The sequence below is a fragment of the Periplaneta americana genome, chromosome 15 (assembly GCF_040183065.1).
Source record: "Periplaneta americana isolate PAMFEO1 chromosome 15, P.americana_PAMFEO1_priV1, whole genome shotgun sequence".
Taxonomy (NCBI): Eukaryota; Metazoa; Arthropoda; class Insecta; order Blattodea; family Blattidae; genus Periplaneta; species Periplaneta americana.
Window position 1 is genome coordinate 140373106 of NC_091131.1, and position 22507 is coordinate 140395612.

The 22507-nt window shown below is 35.5% G+C and overlaps 1 protein-coding gene across 7 annotated transcripts in view; it reads right to left on the reverse strand.

The window, feature by feature from the left end:
* LOC138715408 (uncharacterized) overlaps positions 1-22507 on the reverse strand; it is an 86586-nt gene that overhangs the window by 52801 nt on the left and 11278 nt on the right. For all 7 annotated transcript variants that reach the window (XR_011336298.1, XR_011336301.1, XR_011336296.1 and 4 more), the window contains 2 exons: positions 20793-20888; positions 16019-16141 (listed from right to left, as the gene is read on the reverse strand). The gene's annotated coding sequence lies outside the window, so the exon portion shown is untranslated. The remainder of the gene's footprint in view (positions 1-16018; positions 16142-20792; positions 20889-22507) is intronic.

Here is a 22507-nt window from a genome sequence, read left to right on the forward strand (position 1 = left end):
CACGGCAGATCTGAGCTAAGCGCCCACCTTTGTAAAAATTCGTCTGCTTACAATGTTGTATAACAGAGGTAAGAAGTACAAAAAAAACGAAGAAAAAACATGCCTGTTGTGTGTGCTGCATATAACTGCAATGTCAAAAGGAAAAACACAACTGATATATCATATTTCATGTAAATTTATGAAGTTAAGTCCATAGTTTTGTTAATTAGCAGCATTTTTTTTTCATGCTTAAATGTGTAACAATGCCCGGCATAAACAAAATAAATGGTTCACTGGTAATGTACTTAAACTAAATACGGATAAAACCAATACAATTCCGTTTCAGACCCAGTGAAAAACAAATAGCAATACAATATTAAAACTGTATTTCGACACCGGCATCCTTTATTTCTGCTCCTTCTGTCCTTACTGCTTATACAAGAAGACGATGAGCTGTAGCTTATAAGAAGTTAGGCCTATTTCGAAGACAAACGATTAATCAAATAAATGATTCACTAGTAATAAAGTTAAACTAAATATGGATAAAACCGCTGCAATTCCGTTTCAAACCTAGTAATAGCAATCAAATATTAAAATTGTATTTCGACACTCGCATCCAAAATAACGCAAAACTCTGGGGTAGGTCGTATTGTTGTTAGTATTTTGACTGGAAGGACATGAAAGAACATAATTGAGCACCCACGTGCAATAATGGGGTAAGTATGAATATATTTCGTAACTACTTACCCCATTATTGTACGTGGGTGCTCAATTATACACTAATAATTATCTGTGGTGCCACAGCCCTTGAAAGGCTCAGACAGACCAGCCGGCTGTTGGCCTCACGTTCACATTTCGATAATAATTATACTTTACTGTAACAAAAAAACTGAAAGTGTGTTTTGTCATGTTTCACCCACGTTATAAGCTTGGAGGTAAAGGTTGTTTACTACAGATAGGGCCTACTTTCATTCTATATCTTATGGTATAGTAAATAGTTTTGCAACGTGTAGAGACTGGGAAAACAACTTAATAAAATCATCCGAATCATACTCGTTCATTTTATAGGCAATGTTGCAGGTCGCATTTAAAAGAACCTAGGAATATTAACATTTTCTTCAGTATATTTGCTAGGACTTCTTGTCATACTACATGACAAATTTGCTTAGGTTATTCTTTTAAGCATTCCTTCTAGGAATAGCTCAAGTGTTTTAAATTTAGCGTACATAAGTTTAGATTAAGTTCCTATCACGTATTTGACGAAATACTAGGTTTTTCCACTTCAGTTTAACTGATTTATGCAAACGAAATTAAGACAGCTGACGATTCTAATGTCAGTTATCACAACGCCCACTTTGTTTTGGGCGCATAAGTTCATTACCAACGGTCGTTCAATTTTCTTCAAACATGGCGGGGCAATGACCACTCTATATCTTTCTCTTTCTAACTCGTTGGTTGTAGGTTAGGTACAGTCTCAATATTGCACTTAGCCACCTTTGATGGAACCGAGCTGAAAAAACTGGTAATTTTATGTTTTTGCATTGTGAGCACTTGTGCTAATACTACTATTAAGTTAATATATCACATAACAGTTTTCACAACTTCACATTAATAATTCTTCAAGACACAAATACTTGGAAAATCAAACACAGACCAGTCAAATACCGCCAATACTTATTATAATCAATGATAGATACTTTGGCAACATTGAACTCAATCTGCTAAGAAGTGATGACAACGTGATGGTTGGAACACAGCGAGTACAGAATTGTGCATTCTTTGTTGGCTGATGGCACTCGGCTACGTTTTCAGCAGCAGAGAGCTCTAGCTACCAACGATTATAGTAGGATGCCATTAGATGGACTTGGCTAGCAGGAAAAATCAGAAGTGTTACGTACTGTACATGGACGTGAATCATTTCGGTGAAATTAGAGTAAACGGAATTATATGCTATCAACGCTTAAAAATTCAGTAGTAATGTTACAACTTTGGGGGGGGGGGGGTCCGGGCCCGATGGACCCCCCCCCCCGTGGGTGCGCCCTTGTAGGCAATGTTTTAACAATTTTATCTCTAAAATGGACTACCGGTATAGAAAAGATGGTATAAAAGCTTACCCGAATTTATATCTAATATCACAAAGAGTAATCCACCAAGTAATTCACTTATAATTTACAAAAATACACAACTAACAGACCCCCAGGTTATTGCAAACGCCTTTTTAAGTACATATACAATAATATATAGAATCACAACAACTCACAAAAAGTTAGAAAAAAACATGAAAAAATATCAAGATGAGCAAAAGAGGTGTGTTTACATGAAACACAAGAGAAGTGTTTGTTGTTAGTTTCACAATCCATGAACTAGATGCAGCTATTGGGACTCTTAAATGCAATGAAGTCTCTGGTCCAGATTTAATTCATTCAGAATTTATCAAGAACCTTGGAGACAAGTTTTACAGTACCAGCATCTGCTAACTGAAAAAGAAAATCATTACCAGTATTATACCCATTTTGAAGAAAGGTAAAACTTCATCTAATATTAATAACTACACACCTATTTCTCTTACAAGCCAGATATGGAAAATATGGAAAGAATGATTGCTGCACGTCACAATTGGTTCCTTGAATCCAACAACTTGTTTTCAAAACAGCAATCTGGGTTTATACCAGGGGCGTGCATTTAGGGCAAGTGGGGTAAGCGCCGCATACCCTAGTAGACACACTTCAAATTAATGTATCAATTTTATCTCATTCAGCTTATAGATGAACATTTTTTAATAAAGTGTATTCTGCACTTTATATATAAGTGTTCTGGATTAACTACATTTCTGCAGTAAGGCAGCTCTTCGTTCACAGCTTGCCTGAAGCCTCATTTTACAGTGCTGGTGCATGCGCAGACAGTAGATAAGGATGGAAAATTTCCTCGTATACCACTGTATTGCCTATACGCCAGTACACAGCAAGAATAAGCGCTGGGATTATCGCTTGTCCAGACTTGACTTCCTGCAGAAGAATACCAATGTAGAATTTGGCAGTGTGTGTGAAACATGAGATTTGTTTGTCAATTGAGATAGTGTTCAGGATCTTTCAGTTATTTGAAGATTTTGTTTCTTTGTGAGTGACAATTTATGTCGTAGTTTTCTGTGTATAAGCTAAATACGGTATTGATTAAGAATGGGTGATTCATTATGTCCTATTGAACAATTATTGAAACACACATTTCGATTACATTCTTTAGAAGAAAAATTAAACATAATACTAAGTGATTGATCATGTCCTGAAATGCCAACGCTTTTTGCAGCTCATAAAGACAAAGGAAAAGAATATACTCGATATTTTCAAGCGTCCAACTCAGTGGATTGCAGGAAGTGCGAAATTAAATAAACTCTTTCACTGGCCCTGTCTTATGTTTTCTAAAGAAGAAACAGTTTGGTCTAAAAATAATGGTTATGATAATCTGAAAAATCTGCACAATGCCATTAATAAACATGAAAAGTCACAGGCACATATTTTTAGTGTTTTACAATTTAAGTCATTTGGATCATCTCGAATAGATGTACAGTCAGATTCACAACTTCATGTCACTGTCGAGCAACACAATGAAATGATGCGAAAGAACAGGGAAATATTGAAGAGGTTAATTGATACAATCTATTTTCTAGCCATACATGAATTGCCATTTCGTGGTCATTGTGAGTCAGAAGAGGCAGTTAACAAAGGAGTATATTTAGGTGCGCTCAATTACCTTGCAAAATATGACTTAACCCTCAGCCATCATCTGGAAACTTCTGCCACGTTCCGCGGAACTTCAAATCGAATACAGAATGATTTGAGTCTCGCTGTAAGTGATGTTGTTATGGATAACATAAAACAAGAACTTTCAAAAACGTCATTTGTTGCAATCATGCTAGACGAAATTTCAGACATTATGAATGCATCCCAGCTTTCAACCACTCTTAGGTATGTTGATTCAGAGAATGGTGAGATTAATGAAAGATTCATATGTTTTACTGATGTAAGCAATGATAGATCTGCTAGTGGTTTATTCGAACATGTCCAAAGTATAGCCACTGAGTATGACATAAGCAACAAGCTCGTTGCTCAAACGTTCGATGGAGCTGCTGTCATGGCTGGTCACACAAATGGTCTGAGAACTAAATTTCTTGAAAAATATTCTAAGGCAATATTTGTGCACTGTTTGTCATAAATTAAATTTAATCTTGCCCCAATCACTTACGTGTTTGAAAGAGAGCAGAATATTTTTACAGACTTTAACTGGTTAGGGTTCTTTCTTCAGTAAATCATCCAAAAGAACAACGGCTTAAGGAATATACCTCAAAGAAAATGCCTAGACATGCTCCAACTAGATGGAATTTCACACCGCGTCTTATTCAGACTGTAAAGGAACATAGGGATGAATTCATTGGATTTTTTCAAGACATATTAGAAGACAGTTCTACCTGGGACAGTGTAACAGTTGTTACTGCACAAGGCTTCCTTACATTTCTGACCAGTTTTGAGACATCACTGTTATTAGTTATTTTCAGTAAGATATTCAGCTACACTGACATACTTTTCAATATACTACAGTTCAAATCTTTAGATATTCAGCATTGCTGTGAAAAAATTACAGAAACAAAAAAGACATATCCAAAATCTCAGAAAATTTTGGGATTCTATAAGGATAGAAACTGTAGTTTACCACCATGAAGATGATGGAACTCCAAGTAAATGTCGTCACACAGAACAAGACCCTGAAGTTGCAAGAAAGGCCCTTTACATTGAGATAATCGATACAATAGTTTTTCAAATTGACGAAAGATTTAGTTCTATGCATAACTTAAACTTTGTGGCTTTGTTACAACCTCAGAAGTACGAAGAATTTAGGGTGAACTTTCCTGCTATTATATTTAACATTTTGAAAGAAAATCAGTCGGACACGTTTGATTTTATCAGTCTGAAAAATGAACTCATTGTGCTCTACTCTTATGATGAATTTTCTGGACAACATCCGTACCAGGTGTTAATACACTCAAGAAAAAACAACTTGACACAGCATTACCAGAAGTCTATAAACTTGGATTACTTATTGTCACTATCCCTAGCACCACAGCTTCCGTAGAGCGAACATTCTCTGCACTTAGAAGAATAAAATCATACCAGCAATCAACACAAAGCCAAGAACGTCTTAACGGGTTAGCACTTCTATCCATTGAAAAGGGACTTCTTCATAAGTGATACAATCTGCCACATTTTATGAAGATGTAATCAAAAAGTTCACAAAACAAGAAAGAAGAATGGACTTTACTTATAAGTACTGTAATACATTTCTACAGCTACTGTCGTTGCTGTTCATCGCCATATTACATGTAAGTAAGCCTAATGAAAGAATGCTATAATATTATTTATTAACATTTTGTAGTACTGTAGCTAAAACAGTCTATATATATATATATATATATATATATATATATATATATATATATATATATATACAGGGTGATTCACGAGGATTTACAGTCACTTATGGAGCTTATTTGCGAAGACATTCTGAGAAAAAAGTCATATAAACGTTTGTTCTAATCACAATATTTTCAGAGTTACATCAATTTGAAGTTGTTAGTAAAATACCTTTTTTCTTTAGTTTTACGGGAAAAAAATATTACAAATAGAGAATGAACTATTCAGAAGTGCCATTTCTTTAATTGGCTAGTTTTCTGAAGCTAAAAATAAGCTCCGTAAGGGACGGTAAATCCTCGTTAATCACACTGTATGTATATATATATTTAGAAAAGCTGTAAGTTTCATAAGTCATGACTAATATGTATAAAAGAAATGTCAATAAGAAAACTTCAGAGCTTACCCACACAAAAATTACACTGCACGCCCTTGCTTTATACAATACCACTCACCCAGTGATGATATTCAAAAAGTTTAACAATCAGTAATGTATGTTAAACATATACTGTATATGTCCATGGTAATTGCAAATATTACCTAGAAAAATTTAACAACCGGTTCGTCAATACTGGTGCGAGCCGGCCGAATATCACCACTGCACTCACCTAACGAACAAGTTGTTTATTTCAGTCAGGGTATTAAAGAAGCCATGAACAAAAAAGAACATACTGCAGTTGTTTTCGTTGATTTCAAATCTGCTTATGACAGCATATGGAGGAGTAGCCTAAGCTTGTAGACAAATTGCACAAAATAGGAATCTGAGGTAATATGCTCTGTTAGTTACAAGACTTTATCACACAGCGATTCAACACAGTTAAATATCAGTCATAGTTTTCAAAATACAAACACACAGCTATGGGTGTACTTCAAGGAGCAGTGTTGAGTACAACATTATTTAATATATTTATCAACGATCTTCCTAAATATTTGGCAAAAAAGTAAAGTTTGCATTTTTTGCTGATGACCTCGTCATCTGGATTTCAAAACCAAAGAATAAGCTCAAGTCATTGGAAACCCAAATTAACACAGCTATCACTAAATTGGAATATTGGTGCTCTACTAACCTAATGCAAGTAAATGCAGACAAAACTAAATATCAAATATTCACAAATGTCACTAAACCAGTTAACATAAACATCAAGCTTAATGGACTTCCCTTACAAAGAGCAATCAATTCACAATATCTAGGAGTCATATTTGATACTGGTAACAAATTATCTTGAAAAGATGATATTAATACTGTAATAGAAAAAGCCAAAAAGAGATTAAATCTGTTAAAAAGATTAGCTGGCTGCAAATGGGGAAGCCAGAGATGTACCGGTACACTAAATTCCACTTATATGTACATGAAACCTGTCCTCAAATATTGTAGTGAAATACTCATCACATGCACCCCACAACAATGAAATAAAATAGAAAAATTTCAAAACCAAGCAGTACATTTAATTATAGGTGCAGGGAAATCCACACCAACAGATTCAATGAGACAACTTACTCAACAAAAGCCACTGATACACGACTTTCAAGAACAAGCAGAAATCCGGTATGAGAAATTAATTAGACTGTCTAATGCAGACTATTGGAGAAAATACAAAATCTTCCCTAAGTTACTAAATTAAACACACAAGAAGGATTTATGCAGAAAGTTAAAAGATTACTACAAACGCATCTCATTCCCCAAACTAACATTGAAATGTCACAAATCCGACAAAATCCCTTGGAATACATAACTATTCAAACTGGAAACAACTTATTGGAACCAAACCAAACCAAATGCTCTTCCCTTAAACATATCCAAGACAACTGTTGTTCCGTTTTCACTAAGGTCCAATGGTCTTAAATCTCCTCAATCTTCTTGTAGGCTCAAAATTCGTCATTCTTATTGTTCTTCTTAAAATTGTGAATGTCCTATATTAACCGAATCCTCAGAAGTTAGGTATTTAGGCATTACAATTGACCAACATTTACGATGGAATAAACGTATTACATATTCATGCAATAGATTACGTAAAACTTTATATCTTTGTTATACTTCAGTCATATTTACCAGTCAATATTTTTTTCGTCTCATTTACTTAGCTTTATTTCAATCCATTCTCCAATGTGGAATTTTAGGATGGGGAAATGCTTGTAATTCTAATTTCACTCCACTAATACTTATTCAGAAAAGAATAATTAAAATAAACCAATTGATTACTCATCCGAGCTTTTGTTCACTGATTTTAATGTTTTGAAAATTAAACAGATTTACTATATTGCCTTATTAAACTTCATAGATAAAAATCGTAATAAATTCAAATTGTATCATCATAAATATGTAACTAAAAGATCCGATTTTATACGACTAGAGGAAACGAAGTGTTTAACAAGCCCAGCTCTTAGCTATGATACCTACTATGGTCCAAGGTTATACAATAAAATAATTGAAAAATACCCAAATTTGGAAAATTTTAGTATAAAAAATTTCAAAAGTAGCGTTAGGAATTTAATTTTTAAAGAATATACATAGGTTGGATAAAAAGTAATGGCAGCACTGCTGTCACGTGACGATGGTGCATTCGAGAGCTGCCAGCTGTGTGGACATGAACAAGGACTGTTAGATGAGTTAGTGCAGCCAGCGGCGACAATACTCCATCAATTTACTGCAGTGTGTAGAATGTTCACTTTCATAGGGATAGTGCGAGCACCCTACGACCATCCTTACAATACTAGAGCAACATTCCTGGATCAAAATTGAAATGGCACGAGGTCATAGTGCACAAGAATGTTTTCAGGGACTGCGTGAAGCATGTGGCGATGCAGCGTTGCCATATCGCACAGTTGCACGATGGGTTAAAGCGTTCCGCGAAGGCCTTGTTGCACCGGTACCAAAGGGAAGGTGACGACTTTCTTGGACGAATCGTCGCTATGGACGAAACCTGGACTCGCTCGTATGAACCAAACTTGAAATGTCAATCAAATGAATGGAAGCATCCTGGTTCTCCTTGTCCAAAGAAAGTGCGCCCTACACAAAGTGCTGTGAAGATGTTCATTGTGGCGTATGACATTGATGTGGTAATACTGCACCACGCTGTACCTCCAAGGCAGACGGAAAGCGCGGACTACTGGAACATCCACCGTACTCACCCGATATGATGCATGCAATTACGATCTTTTCACCAAAGTGAAAGAACCACTGCGAGGGACCCGATACAATATCAGAGATGAACTTATCCATACTTTAGGGTGGTCAATACAGAACATCAACAAAGATGGACACGCTGATGGTGTACGACGCCTTCCAAACATTTGGCAAAAGGTAATAAATAAGGGGGGCGACTATATAGAAGGTACGTAAATGTTGTACCCCTGTGAATAAAGCCATGTCGGAAATATCGAACTGTTGCCATTACTTTTTATCCAACCCTAGTATGTTAATTTAATATGTGTATGTATTTGTATGATTTAAATTGTTAAAATTGAAATTGTATTTTATTCCTATAATTGTTTTTTTCTTGACCCACTTTGTGTCAAATAATTATCTTTGTTTGTGTTAAGTATGTGTTTAGATAACTCCCTGAGCACGAGTTTTTTACTCCTTCAGGTAAGAATTAAGAGTGTATTTTTGCACATGTTATTTTACTAACAATAAACAATTGTTAAAAACGATACAAATCCAAACGTAGCAAAATAATTAATAGCAAATATCGTTGTGAAACCTGGCTACACATTTACAGCGATTGATCTTTACTAACCGATTTTGATGCTGCAGGAGCTGGAGGAACTTATAAATTTTTCTCTATAAAGAAGTCAGGAAGGACTCCACACAACTTCTCAGTGCTGCACCCTGATCAAGCAGCTCCAAAAACTGGCAAGAAAATAGTTGTGCAATAGGTTCCAGCGCACTGCGCATTACAGGGAATGAATTGGTGGGCAACTGGCTGCAAAAGGCTGCACCGTAACACAAAACATGTTACTCAAAAATCATTTATTTCTGTCACATTAAATAAAAAAATTCAATACAAACAAAAATTTCTGAACAGAATAAAGGAATCAGCTAAAGATAAATCATGGGAACCCCTCCTCCAAAATATAAACATCATCCCTGAAGAACCAAGAAATTCAGCAGTGACAGCCTTCTACCTTCTGACCGGGCATGATTCTTTGGCAGCTCATTTCCATAGAATCAGCATCTCCCTCTTACCCAATTGTGTGTTATGTGGAAAGGACGTAATCATGGATAAGTACCACCTGGAAAATTGAGAAGCCTTGCCTGTTCACCTCAACATCACGGAAAAATACTAGACTGCAAGAGAGCTAATGGCTTCATTGCCATGATACCAGAACTTTGGCTACAAACCAACCAACCAACCATATTGGTTTTCTCTGAATGAGCTGCGTTTTGAGTATTAGTTTGATCAAAAGTGAATATGTGTTGTGCATATTAATTTTGTGTAAAATGGCACATTGAAGTCATTATTTGTAGAATTAAAAGAGAAACTGTAGGCCCTATTCAAGTTGGATGTATGAAACAAAATGTGCTTACAAAGACAGAAGATCGACACCGAATTTACATATTAAAAAAGCACATGGAGGAAAACAAAGTATAAATTTTCAATTTTCATGATATAAGAAATATGCTTCGCTAACAGAGTGTTATGAGACATATCGTCGTTGTTCCTGCAATAACTCCTATGTGACATATTTATCATTTTTAGGTTTTTGCTCTATTAAATAACTTAAATAGTGATACAGCAAATAATAAAATCTCCTATTTGCAATTATATTTCTTTCTTTCGAAAATGTAAGAATTCACAGTCTTCTATGTATGGCTGCCATAGGCTGAATAAATGTGTTTTTTCTTCCTACTGAAAACTTTTATATTTTGCACATAGGAGTTATTGCAGGAACAACAACGATATACGAGTATCTGTATTCTCTTCTGGGGTGAAAATGAGTGGACCTCACCTTCTTGAGGGGTCTGTCACAAAAAGAAATGATAGAAAAGCCGAGAATCTTCTGCTATATAAAAATATATAAAGTAAGCAAATTTTTTCAGCTTAGGCTACCCAGTATTTATACCTTAGCTTCATCACTGATATGTAGAGCCCGGATTTTATGTAATTACATATTTTGTTCCTATATACAGTGATGGACAAAAGTATTCGGGAAAGTAATAATTAGCTTTTAAATTACTTGTAGGTGGGAATGTAATGAAGAGAAATGAGAATGCTTCTGAAAATAAATAATTGTATTGTCATATGTTATAAATGTATACAGAAAATAAATAATTGTATTGTCATATGTTATAAATGTATATAGAAAAACATTGTATGATTTGGCTACAAGAAGCTTGGACAAAAGTATTCAAAAATAGACACAAAATATAAACAAAACAAACATTAGTACTTAGTTGCCCACCATCTCCTGCGAATGACTTCTTTCAATCGTACAGGCATGGAAGAAACTAATTTTTCAGTGACATTCCGCCCTATTTGATGCCATTCCTCTAGAAGTTTCTGTCGGAGATCATTCCTGTTGGATATTCGATGTTTCCGGACTCGTTTCTGCAGTTCAGACCACAAATGTTCGATTGGATTCAAGTCAGGGGATTGGGGTGGAGTGTGCAAAGTGTGAGGTGTATTGTAGACAATCCACAAACGAAAAATTTCTGCGGTATGTTTTGGGTCATTATCTTGTTGAAAATAATAATCCCCTAAAAGACCAAGTTTATCTGCACTCTTCTTAAGATTGTCCTAGAATATCTGCATGTACTTGTACTTGTCCAAGGGTAAATTGTCAGTAAATACCAGTTCTCCTACACCAGTGGCCGACATGCACCCCCACACCATGACATCTCCACCTCCATGCTTAACTGTTGATATAATATTCTTCTAGTCTAATTCTGTGTTCGGTTTTCTCCAGACCAAAAGTCGCCCATCAGAATGAAATATATTAAATTTACTTTCATCTGAAAATATAACTTTGTTCCAGAACCCTGCAGCTTTGTCGACAAATTCATTTGCGAACAGTAGTCTCTTCTATTTATTTACCTTACTTATACAGGGTTTCCTCCATGGCACCCTGGCATTGTACCCGGCCCGGTGAAGAGCTCTGGTTACCATTTTAGGATGAACATCTGTACCAAAATCGTCCTGTAAATTAGCTGCTATTTCTGATGCACTCACCTTTGGATTTTTCTTCACTGTCTTAATAATCTCCCTTTCTTCCCTGTTGGTTAGCTTTCGTGGACGACCTGTGCGCTCTCTATTTATTAATGTCTTCCGTTCTCTAACATTTTTTATAATACTACACACTGTAGAACAGCTTCTGTTGACAGCATTTGCAATTTCGGCATACGTCTTCTGTTGTTTGTGTAAATTTATAATACAGTAATTCTTCTTTCTTGAATAGTTGTCTCTTTACCTTTACGTCCCATTACACTAGCACGTGTTACAGCTTTGCGTGTCAGGAGAATATTGTGACTCGTTTGTCTATCGACTGCATCAAAACGATGGTTGAAGCACTAGCGAATGTATACAGCATTTTTACTGTATAGTTTGTCTCCACGATTGCAATATTCGAATAATCCTGTCCTAGCATATTATGGTTCAAACGATTGCTAGTCGCTTTATGTTCAGTTTGACACCGATTTCTCTGTATAGATAGAAACAATAAGGAATTATGTTATGATAAAAAGAAAAATTAGTACAATTATAACGTTAATTCGTCAGAATGTTTAATTTAATGAAGATAAAGGGTTCATACGAATATTTCTGTCCATCACTGTATGTAGCTATAAGGAAAGCTAAAATGTTGGCGAATCATATCAAAGAGATCATTATTCCAATGTTTTAAAGTTACATATTTTTACACATTTTGGTGCATAATAAATATTTTGGCATATTTCACATATTTTGAAAGAATACACATTTTTTTCACCAATTTTCCCTCTACTTAATTCTTAAGTTATATGTTTTAAAATTGTTTATAAAGCTTATTTCTTCGTCTCCAGTGCGTAAATATAATTTAATAATTGAAAATAGTAACGTATTCTGTGAAAAAATGGACATTTGTTTGCAATGCTAATAGTGTGTATATCCCTTAAGAAGTAACGGTAAAGTAGGAACAAATACCACTGCGAAGGGTGGGTCATTGTACTGCTAACGCGGTGAAGGAAAAAGTGAAAGTTACCCTATGGGTATAACCATTTCCCACAAATATCTCCAATCAATTGCTCTAAAAGAAAACAATAGTTTTTTTTTTTTCTGTTTTCTTACGAAGCTTATTTTGACATCAGGTGATACAAATAGCTAGTCTACTGCTGGATTTCAATTGACGATTCCTTTACTACGACGGTAAAATCGTGCTATGCAAAGTGTGTGGCGAACACATTGGTTGCTCCATGAAGTCACAGTTAGAACAGCATTTAAAAATTGAACTTCATGTGAGAAATAAAAAACGTGCTCCATTGAAAAGAAACAAGTTCTTGTTACACAAGTGGTGGTGCAACATTCTTCGTCTTGTACCAGTGAATTTAATAAAAATTTGTGCGTGGCAATGGTTGCTGCAAACATACCATGGTATAAACTTGGAGTTCCAAAGTTTCAAGCTTTCCTACGCAAATACCGCAACTTCAATATTTCGCATGAATCAATACTCCATAAAAATTATTTGAACTCCTGCTACATTGACACAATGGAAACGATTAGAGCTGAACTTGATGATTTCTACTTATGGGTTGCCACTGACGAGACGATCAATGACAGCAAAAAATATGGAAAAAAATATTCAATTATTAATTGCGCCACCAAACAATAATTAATTGAGGTTGAATCACATGTGCACCTGTAATTTTTCATTAGTGTGCAAAAATACATCCAATAAAGTTTAATTTTTAAGTTACATATTTTTTATTTATTACTAGGGCAAGGCATTTAATGACCTATAAATTGGTAAAAAATGCAAAATAAAAAATGCATTTATGACCTAAAAAATACAAAAAATGACCTAAAAAAAAAAACAAAAAAATGACCAATAAAAAGTAAAGCATTGCCAATGAAAATACTTTTAATTACGTTAAGTACTCACTTGATTACTGAACTACATAAAATTTTAAAAAATCCATGTTACAGTACCTTGTATTGCAGAAAATTCATTTCAAGTGCACTTTCACAACAATTTTGAATTGCAGTTAACAATCAAAACTTGGCGGAGATTTTCAAACAAAAATGATTGTCTATTGTCTGCTAGTACCGACTTATAAACGGAAAAGCTTCTCTCTACTTCAACGGAAACAATTGGAGCAAACTAAAAGCAAGCAATATCTCCTGGATTTAATTCACAGTCAGGAAGAGAAAAATTGTCACCAGACAAAGCTCTGCCAATTGAACACAATGTTGTGTACCCCCTGTTCTTGCTTAGACAGTTTTTCATTTTCATTGACACTGCATCACCCACTTTACCACATGCACGGCTCAAATCATTCACCACTTTATCCACTATTTGTAGCTGTTCCACTAATGTCACTTGGGATTTTGCCAGTGCAGTTATGACATCAGGAAGGAATCCAAAATTAGTATTTATGTAAGAAAGTTTACCAGCAATTTCTTTATCAGCTAACAGTTCTTGCGCCTTTTTTATTGACACTGACTCACCATTATCAAAAGAATCAACCACTTTCTTCACAACATCGAAATTCTTGCAATAATAACTGCAAGCTTGGAGCCATGTTCCCCATCTAGTCAAAACAGGTGAAAATGGCAATTGGATTTCTGGAGCTTCTGTTTTGAATGCTGAAATTCGAGAGGGGACTTTCAAGAATACTTTCTTCACGCATCCAATTAATTTATCCACTTCAGGAAAATTTGCACGTACTTCTTCTGCAACCCGGTGTAATGCATGCGCTAAACACGTCACATGTACCATTTTTGGGTACAGTGCACTTAAAGAAGCAGCTGCTTTCATGATGTAGGGTGCTGCATCTGTTATAAAAAGCAATACATTGGAATTTCGAATCCCATCAGGCCAAAGTATTCTCAATGCATGGTCAAATACTAAGCTGATCGTCGAGCAGTTGACTTTGTCCAGATGCTCACAATGTAGTAGAAATTGTTCTCCAGGGCTGCGTGCTTCTAAAACTCCAACAATAACATTAGCTACATAACAGCCCATAGAGTCTGTTGTCTCGTCAATGGATACGAATACATTTCTTTCTCCAATCATTTCTCTTATTTTTTTCAAAGTTTTGTCATAGCACCAAGCTATGTATGTTCTTCTCAATGTTCTAGGATCTGGAATTAATTTTCAGGTCTCCTCTTCTAAGAAAGTTCGGAGCTTAGGATGATTCAGTTTGTGAAGTGGAATATCAGCCGATAGAAAAGCTTCGCATAGTTTCTCACAAAATGGCGAAAACGTTGAACACGTATCCCCCAGAAGCATTTGTTGTAAGTTTACACTGGATTTATTTTCAAGTCTCTGCAGGCCACGTTTATGTTTCTCCCGTGACATGTGTTGTTCTATCATAAACTTTTTTTCAGCAGCCACTCTCACATCACAGATCTTGCAGAATAAAATACGACCGTCCATTGAAAAAATATTTTCTCCATATTTTGAAACAAATGCCTTTAATTTAACACTAGCAGTTTCCTTTACTTTAGGCATTTTGCTCTTGACCTGTTCACACAGACGACTAGAAACAACTGACCACCTCAATTAACAGCATAACAATGCCAGTTTACCTGGAGAAAGGAATCTCTGTGGGAGTGTGGGTAAATTCCTAGAAGTGGGCAAGTTCATTATGCCTTGAAAAATAGGGGTACAAGCTAGCATATGCTCTAGGAATTTGAATAAAATTCCTAGAAGTGGGCAAGTTCATTATGCACATACCTTGAAAAATAGGGGTAGAAGCTAGCAAACATCTACTTAATTCCAAGAAATTGTATTGACAAGGAAAATACTGAATTATAATAAAAATCTCAAATCAAATACAAATAATGTCACAGCCTTCCTAAAAAGTGTAAAAAATGCTCAAAATGACCTAAAAATTGCTAAAAAATGACATCCGTAAAAAAATTAAGAAAATGCAAAAAAATGCCCTAACGAATTGCTTTTATTTAACCCGGTTTTTAATGTCATACATTTCCATATATGCTAGCAATGTTTAAACCTTCATAAGAAAAAGATGCAAAATCATTAATTACCTTGCCCTATTTATTACATATTTATCTACATATTTTGCCACTTTATGTACAGTACATATTTCTCATTTCCATATTACATAAAATCCGGGCTCTACTGATAAAATGTGTGTCAATTCATTATTATGTACTAAAAGGAAGGTGGGTATAAAGCAGATGATAATAACACATACGTATTTCCTTGTGGAAGTGAAATAAAATAAAGTTCTTAATGGAAAGCTTACAGTCCCAAAGCTGATATGAATATATCTTGTCTACAAAGTAAAGAAGTATGTGTTTAAAAATTGATTTCAATAAATGTTTGTCAGATGAAGAGCCAGTGTTATAACATTTATAAAAGGTCTGTCAGCAACATACATTTTGATTTATGTAACTTATATATACTAAAGTATTACTTACTTTCAATACCAGTACTTTTCTCAGTCTTAGAATCTCCTTGTTTTCCTTAGCAAGACTGTTGTGCAGAATATCTTATAGGAGATCCTCATTTGAATCACATAACTGCAATGCACCACTCGGCAGCTATGAAGAAGAAAAGAAAATAGTAATAATTATGCTGGAAAGAGTATGAGGCATTGTGGATATGTTGTATTAGGAGCAAACTTGAAATCGTGATTCTTTGTTGAGTTCACCCCTGCTATACGCAGTGCCTCATATATTCCATTGCTTTTTAAATCAATTTTCTGTATTTCTCCTTATACAGATTGAACCCTAAGTAATATCATTAATTTCTCGTTCTCGTTCAGCAAAAGAATTTTACAATCTAGCAGGAAAGAATTGGGGATGCTCCAGGAATACTTTATAAACTACATTCAAAATGTTTATACAGTCAGTGCTGACATACTGCGGAGAAATTTTAATTACTTCACCTGTCATAAACGAAGTAGAATATGTTTAAAACCAAGCTCACAGGCCATTACTGGTGGAATCAAAACAACTCCATAGATTCTATGAGATTCCTCACTAATATTAACAGCATCAAAATGACAATAGAAGAAAAAGCACTGATTCAATATGAAAAACTTATCAGATTCCCAGGAAACAATTGGCATTCATACAGTCCTCTCTGTAGACTGAAAACTCAAAAAAGTTTCATATCCATGGTTCAAGAATTAAAACAGAAAATCAATATCCCGAATTTAAAAGAAAACTTACAAATTAAACCAAACCCTTTAACTCTATAACATATAGAATATAATCTAAATTTAACAGAATAAATACTGAAATCAGAAGTAAACACTGAAATAATGAAACAATTGTCTTTAGAGACAATTAATATTAGGTACCCTCCACAAAACTGGCTTCATTTATACACCGATGGATCCTTGATCTCCAGAGAACAAGCCTGCTACTAAATCTACGTATTACTCTGTGAAAAGATTTATTAAATCTACATACTTAGACTTCAACAAACAAAATTTGATAACACAATCTCAAGGGGAAAAAATGGAACTCTCTGCATCATAATCCACAGTTAATTCCCGATTTACCACGAAAATCGTCTGTAGCTGCATTTAGATTGGCAACAGGCCATGATTATGTGGCCAAACACCTGCATAGAATTGGAATATATCAGTCCCCTAACTGCCCATTGTGCAACTGAAACCAAGAAATGGATTCGGAACACCTCAAAATCTGTGCTTCAGTGGCTGACCATGATAATATCTTTGAAAAATATTGGAGTGCAAGAGGTCAAATGACTTTATTGTCATATGCCTGGCATTAGAAAACAACAACAATCTTACATTTATCCGGATTAAATTTGTGCACATTTGAAGAACAAAACTAAAATTCTTTCAATCATTCATTATCATAATTTTATTCATTGCTCTCTTAAATTGACTGAGTATATTGGGATTAAATCAGTGGCTTTCCCAAAACATGCTATGAAATGTTTCATATAAAAAAATTTTTATCTCCAAAAGGAAGCAAAAACGAGCAAAATTGTATTAAACTGTTTTGTTTGAAATATCTCAAACAACTCCCTGAAATTATGGATATTACTTACTGTTCACTCTATGAATATTAAGCTCTAGTAGACTCACTGTATCATTTAATGATATTGAGTTGAATATTTGTTCTAGAGCTGAAATTGGCAACCCCTATTCCCTGTGTATTAGTTTCTTCTGGTCAGTAACAGGCTGGAAGGATATTAATAGAGCCTACTTTCAAATCTCCAATGTGTTTAAGCCAGAAAATTTATACTAAAGCCATTCTTATTTTTTTTAGCGTGTATAAGTTCTGTCCAACACTAAGTAATATCCCAGAAATTCGGTTGATACATTTTCAGGCCAGTTTTGTCATGCATATAATTCCTAAACTACGCGACACATTCCAATAAAGTAAATGGAGACCGACAGTAGGGTAAATGTATCCAACGTATCATTGAGTTGAGTGAGTCACATCATCTATCTTCACTGCGGTAGAGGGGAAGTTTAGGCACGAATTGGCAGGTCCCATAGTAGCCTTGGCAGTGTAACTCGAGAATGCGAAGTGATAGAATGCTCACAATTGTGTAAATGATTCGTAACGAACCAGGCTATAATCCCAACTGAGAAGCAATCAATAGTCGACAAGTGAAATTGAAAAAAATTCCAAAGTGCAATTGAATGAAGAGAGAAAATTCACAATGTCGAGACATATGCAGCGCAAAGGGGAGTGGGAGTGTAAGCAACGGAGAGTAAACGATACTGTACAATGGTTAAGTCCACATCTGTGGAGTAACGGTCAGCGCATCTGGCCACGAAACCAGGTGGCCCAGGTTCGATTCCCAGTCGGGGCAAGTTACCTGGTTGAGGTTCTTTCCGGGGTTTTCCGTCAACCCAATATGAGCAAATGCTGGGTAACTTTCGTTGCTGGACCCCGCACTCATTTCACCGGCATTATCATCTTCATCTCATTCAGACGCTAAATAACCTAAGATGTTGATGAAGTGTCATAAAATAACCTACTAAAAAATGGTTAATGTAGCAACCGACATATTTACTTTTAATGCATACAAGGTTAGGACAGAATTTCATGTAACTTCGAAAACGTTGAATTGCATGACAAACAAAAATCTTTATCCCTCGCCATCTGTTGTACATGATTAGTTAAGAACTGCAGACCTGCCGTTAAAAAAAAAACAATCCAAGCATCCCCTGCTTTGTAAATATTGATATTGTAACGGTATGTGTATGAATGATTTGTCTTTGTAATCCGGCAGGATGTAATGACATGTGTGATTGCTGTTTATTTATAATTTTAGAGCATGTGCGTTCAGAGAAAGATTTTCGATGTGGTAAATTCTGATATGTTTTCTCGTTTCTACGCGCATGCGTCGATGGCCCTTTGGCTGCCAGTTCGATGGTGCAGACTGAGTCAGTCTGTACAGTAGCTGACTAGAGCTGGAGCCATCAGCTCAGACCGGAAAGGCTTGGTGTCCATGTTTGGGAACCATAGGCCTATATCTCAACCCATGATGTGAAGGTAAACTGGCCACTGTACTTGGGTTTTTCTCTAAAACTAATTGAATTATAGCCCACCGAGTTTTTCTTTTGTGCATATTGTGGGATTTTGGTGAAATTATTGAAATTCTAAAAGAGGTTTTCCTTTTCCTGTGAAGATCGGCCGTGGCACTTAAAGATTTTGCTAGGCTGAAACGAATCCACATCGTAAGTCTGCGTGCTGTAATGATTAGTTAAGATTGTGATTTATTCTGATAGAATAACAAAGATCATGAGCTGATTATATATAGATATGAGATGAATAATGTTGAATGACTGAATTTTAATTTTATCGTATTGTTAAAATAAATTCTCAGTGTCAGTTTAATGTTGCTCAAAAACAAACACAATTTTGTACATTTAGCTTGTCTAATTTTTCAACATTATGAAACTGGTTTAATCAAAGGTTTTGAGGCATAAAGAGAATTGTTGGTTTAAGGTTGAGTTTATTTAGTGAAAAATAAAGTTCTGATACAAACTGCATATTTCGTAGTGTAAGAATTTATTATAATCTTTGGTAGAAAAGGATAACTTCAGTACCGGTATCATGTTACCATAATATCACTCATCACCTGGCAACCCTGTGTGTAGCTACATGTCGTCGTTGTTTCTGCAATAACTCCTATGTGACATATTTATCGATTTTCAGATTTATTTTTCTATTAAATTAACTTAAATAGTGATACAACAAATAATAAAATCTCCTATATGTAATTATATTTCTTCCTTTCGAAAATGTAAGAATTCACAATACGTATGAAGATGAATAAATGTGTTTTTTCCTCCTACTGAAAATTTGTGTATTTTGCACATAGGAGTTATTGCAGAAACAACGACGATATGAGTCACTCAGCTAAGTGTGCTCCTAGTATAATGGCAGTTGACATTGGACATATACGTCAACGTATATGCCTAACTTGGAGTCAGGTCATAAAGGGAAACATTGAAGGAGGAGAATTCGATCCGGTGCTGTGGATTGAATTCGGCGTAGCTCAGTGGTCAGAGTGCTTGGTACGTAGAACCAAGGACCCGGGTTCGATCCCCGGCACCAGAGCAAATTTTTCTCCTCAAATATTAATCATGAATTTACTTTGATTGATATATTTTGAATGATATATTTTGAATTTTAAGGTCATTTCAAAGGTCAGTTTAATAATATATGAGGTGTCACTGCATAAGGATCATGTGCAGAGACTAAGTGGAATGCAGAGAATAGGAAAGATTTGAGAATGCTGGGTTTACAGTGAAAGGCCTGCCTTTGGGCAGAACACGTGTGTGTGTGCGTGCGTGCGCGCGTGTGTGCGTGTGCGCGTGCGTGCATGTGTCTTGAGAAGCCTCTTACAAATCCTGAGGAATTGAAATGAGAGAAATTTTAACAGTCTATATATATATATTTTTGGGGAGGCTAAAAACAAACCATCATTTTTCTTATCATTCATCTCGGGGAAGGATTACAGCAGAGAAAAAATACTGCAATGGAAGAAAACTGGATTTGCAAGAATTTTACAATGGACAAATATTTAACATACCTTGCTGTATAATGGCAAAGAACATCATTTTCATGACATTTTTATTTCATATTTGGAATTACGTTGGTAATTTTAATATTCTTATTTCACAACTTAATACAACATTAGCCAATATTTTAAGAACTTTCATTGAGTCATATTGTAAAATGTTGGTCATACCTGACTATATTCATCAGAAGTCAATATCCGGTCACTATTATCTGGTATTTCATGAGAAGTCCCGGTACGTGAAGTATGATGTTCAAGATTAGGTTTCTGAAAATATACAGAATTTGATATTACAAATTTAATAAGAGTAATTATAATACTCATTGGCCACTCCACAAAAAGTATTTCACATCTAGGTCTACAATATTTTAATAGATATTATTGATCGTCCAGCACTGTAGCACTATATCTATGAGGAAATAAATAAGATAACAGTAAGTAAATAACAAGAAGGAGGTGAGCCAATTTTATAGGTCCATCTGTGCCAGAAAAAGAATGTTTGAAAACAGTTATTCCATAAATTTCTAAAATTATGTGTTCTTCATCAGATGAAGTGGATGAATCTGAAGGGTCTAGTACAGGGATGCGAAACTCATAAGTAGGGGTGAGATATACTTTGACTCACCGCTGGCTATGTCGTCGCCAGTGGCGTATTTGAAGGCGGTTTGTAAGTAACACAATGCAATACAGAACACTGAAATGAAATGAAATGAAATGATTAATCTAAAAATGTCCTGTTAAGGGCAAAGGCCTCCTCCTATAGAGGGAGAGCTCTATTTGTCTCACGCTGTGAGCTACTCCCCATAAGAGGTGTTTACATGCTTGAAATTGTTCACTTGGTTCACATTCTGCAGTGTTTTGATATTGTTCACTTGTTTCTGTCGCACTGGTTTTAGTCACTGTTCACTTGTTTTCTTAGGTTTTTCCAGTCTTCCCTATTTCTTGCTCTGCTTGACCAATGGCTTCCTACTCGTTCACTGAAGAGGTCGGTCCATCTTCTTCTTGGTCTTCTGCTGATCTCTTGCCAATGCGGGGGTCCCATAGTGTGACTTTCTGCATCCATCTTCCATCTCTAAGTCTTGCAACATGGTCTCCCCACTTCCATTTGGTATTGGTGGCTTGCAGTGCTGGATCTTTAATTGCTGACATATTTTGTAGCACTTCGTTTGGAACTCTGTCCCTCAGTGATAAGCCTAGTATCCTTCTCAGCATCTTCCTTTGGCATATTTGGAGACGAAGTTTGGCAGTGAGAGACCATGTCTGACACCCATATAACAGTGCAGGAGTTACGCGGGTCTCCAATATTTCTATTCTGAGTTTTTTGCTGAGTGTTCTCTCCAGTATGATAAACTTGAGAGTCCAGAATGCCTTCCGTATAATAATATAATAGAGACAGTCGCATAATATTATTATTCGTGGTGCACATGTTCTGAAGAGGAATGCTAGTACCTTTTAGCTTTCCCCAGTTTGTCAATATCGGGGTGAATAGCTGAACATAGTTTCAATTGGCATACTAAATGAAAATCAGCTAATCTACTGCATATTTATTTACTTGGTTATTTAACGACGCTGTATCAACTACGAAGTTATTTAATGTCGATGGAATTGGTGATAGTGAGAAGATACAGTATTTGGCGAGATGAGACTGAGGATTCGACATAGATTACCTGACATTTTCCTTACGATTGGGGAAAACCTCGGAAAAAACCCAACCAGAAATCAGCCCAAGCGGGAATCGAACCCGCGCCCGAGCACAACTCAGGATCGGCAGGCAAGTGCCTTAACCAATTTAATCTGCTGCGTATGTCGCTTTTAATGATATCATATTGAAAAATAACTTGATGACTCAGAACGAGACTGTTACAACTCAAAAATAGAGATTTTTC